The following is a 9,674-nucleotide window of genomic DNA, read 5'->3' as shown; positions in this document are numbered from 1 at the left end:
CTTGAAAATCTTATTTTGATATTCATTTCCTGACTATATAATCTATGTTTCTTAAGTGCTCTTTAAACTAACTCTTTTTGGGATGTTTCCCTATTCATTTCCTCATTAATGAGCTAAATAACACTTTGGCCTGTTCTAAACATAACATTGAAAATTCTATTTTGCACACCTCATATAAACTCTGAGAACAGGGCAAAGGGAATCACGTTTATGACACTAATTCTTCTAGCAGTGAACTCTTGCTGAATAGGTTTGGAATTTACTGGCAAAACAGGGGTGGTAGGAGGGCAGCAAGAGAAGAAAGGATGGGGCTGGAGCCATGTCCAAAGGAAGATGCTTTTCCACTATCTAGTTCCATGACTATGATTTTTTTTTTTTTTTTTCCAGCCAGAGGAAGTGCATCTTGTCTATAGAGGTTTACTCAGGATTGAGTGAAATTTTACCACTCACACAGTGTCCTTTCTCATTGCCACATCATAAACCAGTCTTTCCCCTGAGTCACACACATACAATCCTTGCCCAGCAAGTCATGATGGTGCCGTGTGTGTATGTGATAGTGATGGGAAAAGGATAAAACAAAACACTCAACTTGTGTTATGGCAAAAAGAGATTGCAGTGATGGTAAAGAATGCAGGAAAGGAAGCCAATTTATCTGTTAGGAAAAAACTTCCACTTGCTTATAAATTCTGTTTCCTCTGATGAAGTTTCACTATAAAATGTTTTCTTTTTCTTTAAATACAAGAAGATGAGAGGACATTGATTAATTAAAAATCTTTACGTTAAAGGATACTGGAAACTTACGAAGAATAAATGTAATGTATAAGACCCGTATAAGGCCTTAGGTTGAAAACAACATGCACCATGAGCTTGCTAAGTAATTTGAGAAACAGAACATAACCGGCATCTTTGAAGTTTTCTGTGTACTTCTCAGTCTATCTCCCTGCTTCCCCCCAGAGATAGCTACTCCCCTGAACGTTAGTGTTTTTATAGTGTTAGCATTTATGTTTGCATGCAAAAAACATATTATTTTGTTTCATTTAAAAATTTTTATAAAAATAATGCACTGTTCTTCCTTTTTTCATTTTGTGTTTTGTTTTTAAGCTACATTCATGTTGATATATGTAGCACAACTTAGTTTTCACACCGTGTCCTATTCAGTGGTGTAATATGTACTGTAATTGACGCATTCATTTTCCAGTCAATGGATTTGGGCGCTTTCACTGGATTTTTGCTTTTATGAAAAATGTTTCTCTGAGTGTTCTTGTACTGGCCTTATAGGGTGTGTACTCATGGTATTCTTTAGACAAAGTATAAGCTGAATCTTGAGACAGGCACATGTTCATATTGTTTTCCAAAGTGGTTGCAACGGTTTCTATCACATCAAACAGTTTCTACTTGTTGCCAACATCTGGTTTGTTAGACTTGAAAGTTTTTTGCCTACCTAGGAAATGTAAAATAGTTTCTCATTTGTGTTTCTAATTTCCTTGGGTTTTTAAGTTAAGTATCTTTTCATTTAGTTAATTGGCCTTTCAAGTTTTCTCTTCTGTGAAATGCCTGTTTTTGTCTTTTTTGTCTATTTAATTGTTATTTTTTCTCTTCTTAACTGATTCTAGGCATTCTACATTTTTGTGTTACTAATTCTCTGTAAGTTTTTTGTGTTACAAATATTTTCCTCTTCTGGCTTGTCTTTTATTTTTTTAAATGATGTCTTTTGGTGAGTAGAAGTTTTTAATAATAATGTAGGCAAATTTATTAATCTTTATATATTTTTAAAACCTTTGAGTCTTTTAAAAGCTTTCAATTTTTACCATCCTGATATTCCCTTATTTTAGATAAATATATTCTTTTGTATTTTATTCTTAAAGATGGGAAGTTTTGCCTTAGTATATGATTCATCTGAAGTGGATCTTTTTGTTTTTTCTTTTCTGCAAGGGATGAAATAAGGAACTAATTCTGTTTCCTCAGCATATGCTTTGCCAGTTGTCCCCAAAATTGTTATTGAACAATGTGCATTGCCACCTCTGTCATGTGCTAACTTTCCATACGTATTTGTCAGGAGAGGAAGCTTTACAATGGAGTAGCAAAGCTTGAAATCTCAGTGACTTTGCACAACACAAGTTTATTTCTCACGCTTGTTAAGTCTGAAGTTGGTCATTGGCTCTTTTTGGTAGTTCTCTTAGAATGGTGACTTTATCGGGGATCTGGGCTGTTTCCTTCCTGCAACCCTATAAGCTGGGAATTATTTCCTTCCATAGCTTCACATATAAGAGAAAGATAGGGATGATGGAAAGTCACATGAGCTCTTAACTGTCCTGGGGCTTGTGGCTGGCCCCAACCATAAGCAAGGGAGGCTGTCAAATTTGGGGAGCACGTATACATATTTAATGACCATTTATTGTCTCTGCCATATAAGTGTGGGCCTCTTTCTGGTTTCTTTTTTTTTTTTGAGGTGGAGTCTTGCTCTGTCACCCGGACTGGAGTGCAGTGGCCGGATCTCAGCTCACTGCAAGCTCCGCCTCCTGGGTTCCCACCATTCTCCTGCCTCAGCCTCCCGAGTAGCTGGGACTACAGGCGCCCGCCACCTCGCCCGGCTAGTTTTTGTATTTTTAGTAGAGACGGGGTTTCACCGTGTTAGCCAGGATGGTCTCGATCTCCTGACCTCGTGATCCGCCCGTCTCGGCCTCCCAAAGTGCTGGGATTACAGGCTTGAGCCACCGCGCCCAGCCTCTGGTTTCTTTATTCTGTTCTGGTCTATTTGTGTATCCTTGCAACAATTCCTTAATTGCTAAAGCTTTGTAATAAGTTTTGATATCTGCGTGTACAAGTCCCTCATCTAGAAATATTGGTGAAAGAAAAAAGACTATAAAATATTAGGAATGAACAGGGATATATAACTATGGACATGGCAACATTTAAAGATAAGAGAATACCAAGAGTGACTTTAAGCCAAAACATTTGAAATTTTAGATCAAAGAACAAATTCCAAGGAAGACATAATGTATCAAAATTGACTAAAGAATAAAAAATCTGAGTAGTCTCATATAATATTAAATATTTGATTCATATTATAGCTATCCTACAAAGAACAGTTTGTATAAAGAAAATAGAATAGATTCTACAAAGAAAGTATTTTACCTAAATGATATTTGAGTGAGTTCTACCAAATATTCAAGCAACAGGTAATGTCAATCTTATACAAAATTTTTAGAGGATAAAAATTTAAAAGAAACACATTCTAATATATTATATGAAGCTGGAATATCATTAACACCAAAACTAGAAAATCCCAGTATAAGAAAATAATATTGTATTTCAACCTAGAGGTACAAATCTTAAAATAAAATACAATTATCAGTGTATAACCTGTGGTGATTTTAGAAAGATGAGAATCCATGACCATGTTATGATTATCCTAGAAATATAAGGATGGTTTAATCTCAGGCCATTTATTAATATTGTATATCGTATATAGAGTAAGGGAAAAATTGACATTAATAGATGCAAAAATAGTTTTTTCATAGTATCCAATATCTATTCTTGATACTCTCTTGGGAAACCAGAAAGAGAGGATGTCATTCTTAATCCGATAAATGATGTCTACTGAAAACCTAGAAGTAAATCTCATACTCTATAAAACACTGGTTCTCTTTAAATCAGGAGCAATATAAGAATTACTATTATCAATTATTTTATTTAATGTTTTGCTGGAGTTGCTGGCCAATGCAGCAAGATAAGAAAATAACAAAAGTAAAAAACACTGTAATAAAATGAACAGAGCTATTATTATTTGAAGATAATATGACCTATCTACATGGTAAACCCACCAAAAAATGCTTGTTTTTTACTGTTGAGAAGCTGGGTCATATTCGACAGTCAAGAATTCTGGAATAAGTTTTCATCAAATCCCTATTGAACTGCATAGTATACACTGCACTGAAAAGTATGATTATGAGAGCCAGGTAATAGCGTAAAAACTATTTGTTAAGTCAAAAGAGATTACAAAGATATATGTGCATAGAAAAAAAGAGTAGATGGGAATATTGCTTAGTGCTAAAGGGGGTTAGGTGGCAAGATCATGAATTAATTTTCCATATATTCTTTATGTCCCATATCTTCTGTGTTGTGGCTATATTTTTTATAACAAAAGTATTTTTAAAATTTGTGCTAATGAGAACCTTTGGACTCTTCCTGCAGATTTAGTGATGCTTGTTGACTTGTGTCAGAGAGTCGTTGAAGACAATACAGTTCCACCTGACCTTTAACTGCACAGTAAGTCAGACACATTTATTGGGTTGTGACTCATATTTAGAACCTGACATATAATGAATACCGATAAGACATCATTTTACCTTATGGAACACAATAACTTCCTTATTCACTAAAATAACTGAAAATGGCACTGCACCCAAACTTCACAGAAATGTACATTGAGGCATTGTGATAGAGTAAAACAGAAGAAAAAGGAGTTAAACACAGTCTGTAGATCCAAATCCTAGTCTTGGCTTTCCCATACTAGGCTTGGTTTCCTATTTCAAAATGTGAATAGTGAGAAAGTGCCCTATTTATAACATTGATTTGTCATGAGGGCAAAACAAAGAACCCCAACATTGAACCCCAAATTAGAGGGCCTAGAAGAGATGGTAGAAGCAGTTTCCACTGGATGTTCATACTCATCCAAGTGGCCTTTGTTTGAGTTCTTCCAGGGATGGGGCAAACACTGTCTCTGCATTGCTGAGTGCTCAATGTATTGTTACGAAGACCTTTTTCACATTGGCCTCCTGGATGTCTACCCCATTGCCTTCGTTCTGTCTCTGGGTTAGGGTACCGTGATTCCTGGCATGGCCTGGTGGCTTCCAGGTGTACGGATATCAATCTTCTTAGCCTAAGGGCCTGTGGGAGAGCCTAGCTGGTCTTCTTTGGCCATGAACAGCCTTTGTTATTGTTTTCTCTGCATGCCATGACAGGAGCGTGTCTGAGGGCTTTCTCCAGTGTGACCCTCCTTCGTATCAGAAGGTACACTCCCACTGGGGCAGCTAAGCACACAGCCTCCTACCACACATGATTCACTGTGGACATCTTGGTCAGTCAAGACTCTGGCATTTGTTTGGTTTTGTTTTCCACCAGTGCTTTGCTTTTTCATGTGCCTTGTCCTGTACTTAACAATATGAGGTTAGGGAAATAGGAATGGGATTTTAGAGTTGTCTGTGACAAATCTCACGATGTTAGATTTAGCCTATGGTTCTATCTTAATGGCATCTTTTGGGATCCTGGTTTGCTCTCTCAGTGAATTCGCAGTCCATTTTAACTCCAGGATTCCCAGGATGTGGTAAGCTGCCTGCTCTGCCCTTCTGCTGTAGAAACCTGTTCTGCACTTCCTAGCTCCCTCCCCAGCCCCTGGCTTGGCCTCGAGGCATTCTCCTTTCCTGCATTCATGGCCTCCAGGAATATTACCACACACCATCTGCACATCATCTGGTTCTTTTGGCCAATGCTCACTTGATAATGTTTTTTTGGCTTCAGTTTCCAGTTCTGCTTTCTAAATTTGTATTTGCTTTCTTTGGAAAGTGTATTCCTTCTTCCCTACCCTCCCTCCTTTCCTGCATTCCTCTGCTCTGTACTCTCCACAACTGAAGAGTGCCATGACCATGTCCATGCCCAACCTGGCTGCCTCTTTTCTGGGAGGAGAGGTCAGCTCCACACCTGAGAGCTAGGATGGAACCGAATACCTGGAACTGAGCCTGAGGCTTTCCAGTAGAGCACACTTTTCAGATTGACTCATTTACCATTGAGTGTGGGTGTTTATACATGTATCCAACTCTACTAACCATATTCTTCATTTTGCTCACAAGACAGATGTTTGCAGATACTTACATGAAATTCTGATTCACTAAGTTTACAGCATTTAACTGTGGTAATCTCACCGTCTAACAACACCATCAAACAAAAGATTGCATGAGCTTCACCAGACCTGGCTTGTTTTTAGTCAGTTCATGCTTTCCCTTGGCGATCGTGGCTTCATTAAGTGCTGAAAGACTATCCCTGTAATCATTCTTCTAGAATATTTCCCATTCCCTCATCTGTGCTTGCAAAATCCCTTAAACTCGGTAATGGATGTAGAAGCTGTCTGTCTGGAGGTATGAAGAATTAAGGGATGGCATTCTCCCCAGAGGTTTGATAGAAAGCTGAAGACACTGTGCGGTCTGGAAGAGTCATAGGGATGATATGAATTGTTCATGTATCATTGTCTGCAACAGGAGTATGATAAGCAGCCAGGCACTCAAGCCAGATCCTTAGGGCCTGACCACAAAGGTTGCCAGTGGCCATCGGGGATGGCATGGTTACTTTTCTAGTGTAAAGAGACAATGGTTAAACTAACAGAATGTGTCACTGGAAAGCATTTTGAAGATCAGGTCAATTAGTGCTCCCCGTGTTAATGTGAACACAGGTCACCCAGGAAGCTTAGTCAAATATAGATTTGAATTCAGTAGTTCTGGGGTGGGTCCTAATGTTCTGCATTTCCATTGTGCTCCTTGGTGATGCTCTTGGCTCATGGGCCACACTTTGGGTCCCAAGAGTTTAGACTATACTGTTTTATTTTGTTCTGTTTTATTTAGTTTTTTGTCAGATGTAGAAACTGAGATCCAGTGAGGTGAAGTGATTTTCCCAAAGATAAATAGATGAAGTTAAAGCTAACTCTTTAACCCAGGTCTGCTGGTATCCAGGTTGGTGTCTCTCTAATTACAGAACTGCTGGACTTAGGAAAGCAGAAGTCTCCTGTGCTCTCTTAATGACCTGTAGCATGTTGAGGGGGAGCCAAGGTTAGATTCTAAGGATGCACGTACTTGCACACACATGCACCCACACACATGCTCATGCACACACGTGCATACATATACTGAACATGCTTCTTCCTATTCTCCTTTTTCAGTTGGGAGTTGTAAGAAACACATGGATTACAGCCACATTGGAGACATTTATAAATAAAAATCAATTCTGAATGTGTAAACTTTTCCATAAGAATGTTATGGGAAAATACTGAGTTATTTCTGACCTTTTATGTATAAACACAGACATTCTAGAGTTCGACAAAGACCACGTTACTGATAAAATTGTATTAGAATGACGCCTTCTGATACTTTAAATGTTAAAAGCTCTGGGCTTGGCTCAGGGAATTCTAGACTCTAGCTTTCATAAAGGACCCTAGAGTTTGGGAGATTATCCATTAACTTCTGGTATTGAAATTTTGTTGCCAACTATGACTATTTGTTTTCCCTGAACTCTGTAGGGGAATAATACAGCTGAGAAAACCCAGGCAAAAGTGCGTGTGTGGGTGCATATGTGTGGTGTGTATGTTCACACATGTTAACTAAACAGTGCAGATTCCTCCAATTTTTCTCCTTTTTGAGAAGTGGGAAGGAGGAAGAGAGAAGAAATTGTCTGGAGTGGAAAAGAGGGCCGGAAAAATCCTTGAACTAATAATTTGCCAATTAATCCAGCTGCTTGGTAATAGCCTGGAATTGGAAGGTCTTTGGGGTGCTCTCTGGAAAGGGTGCCAGGAAGTATGAGACAATGGCTGCTAGGGACTTGCACTGTTCCTGAGGAGATAAGACCTGTTGTCAAGTAAATTGCGGTGGATCCCTGGTAACATTTGAAGAGTAATGCAAGCCTGGGCTCCACCTGGGCTCCACCCCTGCCTGACTAAGGGAGCTTGGGGAAAGTACTTATGTAATTTCAATCACTTTCCTCACCTGTAAAATGGGCCTAAAGAATTTAAATTTCCGTGCAAGTCAAAACCATAACGAGATATCATCTCACACCAGTTCATCTGAGTGCAGGGCACAGGAGGGGGTATGAGAGAAATAAAAGAGTCAGGCCAGGTGCAGTGGCTCATGCCTGTAACCCCAGCACTTTGGGAGGCCAAGGGGAGTGGATCATCTGAGGTCAGGAGTTTGAGACCAGCCTGATCAACATGGTGAAACCCCATCTCTACTAAAAATACAAAAATTAGCAGACATGGGGGCGGGCGTCTGTATTCCCAGCTACTCGGGAGGCTGAGGCAGGAGAATCGCTTGAACCTGGGAGGCAGAGGTTGCAGTGAGCCAAGATTGTGACATTGCACTCCATCCTGGGAGACAGAGCAAGACTCAGTCTCAGAAAAAAAAAAAAAAAAAAGAGGAGGCTTGGCAGCACCAGCTCTCCTAGGTGTATCTGGTTGCGTTTGTGGAAGCCGGAGGCTCCGGCTTTCATCTCCATGAGCGGAGGGGTGATCAGTGGTCACCCTCCCTTCAGGGTGTGGTGAAGGGAGACTTCCAGAGTTCTCAGCGCACATGGCAGGGGTGGTGGGCACCATGAGAAGTGGCCGGGATCTAGGACACGAGCAGACCTGAATCAAGAGTCCTGCAGCATGGCCTGGGCTGCCTCTAGGGAGACTGCTCTCAGGATTGGGAGGTAGGCAGAAGGGGAAAGCTTATGCCACTACAGGCCTGGGACTGACTGGTCAATACTCTGATGATGGGAACATGATAATGAGCTGGATTCAGCCAGCAGACCTTGTCCAGGTTCAACACAAAGTCATGAGAGGAAAGCAGCAGCTTCGGGAAGCGCTAGAGGTTACCGTGCAGTAGTGGGTGTTTGTGCAGTTGTGGGTGTTGGTGTTTCTTAAGGATCTGGCACGTTTGCTGAGTGATTCTGGCTGTCTGCCTGGCTCTGAGCTTCCTGTTCATCATTCCCCAGATGTGTCATGGCCGAGGGATTAAAGGCCTCAGAGGCTGTGACACAGCCATCTCCAAAACCCCACTTTCTCCTTCCTTTGAGCCTCCGCACCAGCTGGGGCGTCTGGCAAGATGTGAGCTGTCACTCTGCTGCAGCACAGACCTGAATTAACAACTCTAGCCAGGGCTGACTTCAAAACGCACTTTCGTTTTTAATAACCAACATCAGCTCGGCAGGCTTCATTTGGGAAAAGAGACCTTGTCAGATTACCCCGACATTCTCCACCTCCTGGGAGGCCAGCCATTCCCAAATGCCCCAAGGATGAAGAACGGAGACGGTAAGATGATTAATTGCACTGCAGGTTTTTTGTTTCTGCATTTTTTCCCCTCCTTTTTTGGGGTTTACTTACACGTTAATGAGGTATTTAGGAAAGACAAATAGAATCTGATAAAAGGTAATGTTATGTTGTTTGTTGAAACAACATTTTAAGGATTTCTTGAAGTTATATGTGTATGTTATACAGAGCGTATGTGTTATCTGTGTGTGTTATACAGAGCGTAGACGTGTTTAAGATGTATTTATGAGCCACATTAAGAGATCAACTGTGATTACCTATGGAAGACTAACTATGAAATATATGGGAAATATGCTTTATAACTGTATATTACTTATAAACCACAAATAGTTACCTGACTTTTGGTATGTGGTGAGAGATGTGAAGTGAAAGGCGTCGTAAGTGAAGTCGTTTTATAAGACTGTTATTACTGTAAGAATTGAGACTTGTTTTATCACTTTCCATTAAGCTTCTACAATGTTAGAGAGGCATAGTCTCACCCAATGTTTGACTGAAGGTGCTATTTTTTATTTATTTATTTATTTATTTATTTTTGAGATGGAGTCTCACTCTGTCACCCAGGCTGGAGTAAAATGGCACGATCTTGGCTCACTGCAACCTCCGCCTC

General features: G+C 40.1%; 1 protein-coding gene across 2 annotated transcripts in view; it reads left to right on the top strand.

Moving 5' to 3' along the window:
• The first annotated feature begins 8,718 nt into the window (after positions 1-8,718).
• Positions 8,719-9,674, top strand: part of IL1R1 (interleukin 1 receptor type 1) — a 76,329-nt gene continuing 75,373 nt past the window's right edge. Inside the window, exon 1 of one of the 2 annotated variants that reach the window (XM_033175629.1) lies at positions 8,719-9,049. The gene's annotated coding sequence lies outside the window, so the exon portion shown is untranslated. The remainder of the gene's footprint in view (positions 9,050-9,674) is intronic. The other variant, XM_033175621.1, reaches the window with a different exon arrangement.

The sequence above is a fragment of the Trachypithecus francoisi genome, unplaced genomic scaffold, assembly GCF_009764315.1.
Source record: "Trachypithecus francoisi isolate TF-2019V2 unplaced genomic scaffold, Tfra_2.0 Lachesis_group17, whole genome shotgun sequence".
NCBI classification, from domain to species: domain Eukaryota; kingdom Metazoa; phylum Chordata; class Mammalia; order Primates; family Cercopithecidae; genus Trachypithecus; species Trachypithecus francoisi.
This window is presented reverse-complemented; position numbering and strand designations above follow the sequence as displayed.